We start from the raw sequence: 1,650 nt of genomic DNA, 5'->3' as shown, positions 1-1,650 counted from the left end.
CCAACGAAGATTGGCTTGCATACCTCTGGCCGAATACCACCATCATTTTGCACAACATCCACAGCAGTGCGGCCGTTCTGGTAGACCCCTTCTCCACCATCGGGATCGGCCTTCCGGACTGGCTGGGCTTGAATACGTATGATGATGACTACATGAGATTGAAGAAGATAGCAATTGTGGACCCGCCGACAAAGCGACGCGGCTACGACGATTACTATCTCATCGCGGTGTTCGACATAAGGTTGCCATCAATGCAAGAGGCAGTAACGGCAGAGGCTGGCGCATGTTGGCGGCGACAGATTTGTACCCCCACACGTTCGAAGACGCCGTGTGCCATCTAGGCCGCATCTTCACGGTGACAAGCCAAGGGACTTGTTTCATCTGGTTGCCATCCTACGGTACGGGAGGTTACAAACGGAATGCACAAACCATCATTTGCATCCCTAACGGTACTCCATTATTTTGCAGGGACCATTCATCCCCCGATCAAAATAAGATCGCCGATCCTGGATGTGCATTTGCATCCGCATTCGGTCTAACCTGGAACCTTGTAGCTGCATTTGGCATATTGGGATCAACTATCTTAGCAGTCGTTACCCATGTCGTACCACTGATGTGCAACATGGTCACACAATCTACCACGATCGGACCGTCACCATCTACCCAGGTATTCCATTTTTTAACCCTCTCGCCTTCTCTTCCATTGTTGTACTAGTAGTATACTTTGTTGTTCTAGTAGGAGTACTTTTTACCTTGGAGGACGCATATAGCTAGCTAGGCCCTTGAAGACTTGAACCCACTAGCTGCCACCATTTTTGTTTCTCCATCTCTTACTATCTCATCCATGTAGCCAAGAGTGGCTATATATAATAAGCCGGTTATTTTACTTCCTCTATAACGGAGTAGTACTATTTGCTGCACAGTACTACTGACCGCCATATTTGAGCACAACATTATTATGCATGGACCTTGACTATGTACGTCACCATGTGTCCAGATGTGGGATGCCGCATGTACCAGATGAACGGCGCCGAGTTCGACCCCCGTGATGCTACGTGGGTGCCGAGGAACACTCTTGGAGAGTACTCGCTTTTCATCGGGGACAACTACCCCATTGTGAAGCGGATGCCACCTTCCGTGCACGACACGGAAGGCCTGCCGTTCATGATGCATTGTTGTGTCTTCAGTGCACACCGCCGGATGAATGACATGCTGGGACATGCTATCCCTGATTTATGCCGCTTCAGCTTGGATGAGTCTCCATCGTGTGGAACCGGACTAGAAAGCTGCGACAATGATTCCCGTTGCCCACCGCTATGGATCGTGCCATCCATGAAGAACACCTAGGACTGGAACCTAGAGGAGGACATGTAGCCCATCTATAACGTGTAAATGGAGTACGGTAATTGTGAACGGTGCGCTGTGAATATATGTAGACTAGTCGTGCACAAATTTATCACATGAATTGGAGATGAACTTGTGTGGCATACTAGAATTTGTCCTTTAGAATTTATTACTAGTAAATGTGTTATGTCTAGGTGCAACTTGTGTAGTTGTTGCACGGGCTCCAACACGCTCTTTGAGAAAAAAAAGCTGGCATAGCTTTGGATATACGTGACATGGCGGCATCATACAGTAGCATCGTTCGCC

This window comes from Triticum dicoccoides, chromosome 5A (assembly GCF_002162155.2).
Source record: "Triticum dicoccoides isolate Atlit2015 ecotype Zavitan chromosome 5A, WEW_v2.0, whole genome shotgun sequence".
Taxonomy (NCBI): domain Eukaryota; kingdom Viridiplantae; phylum Streptophyta; class Magnoliopsida; order Poales; family Poaceae; genus Triticum; species Triticum dicoccoides.
Note: the sequence above shows the minus strand (reverse complement) of the source record.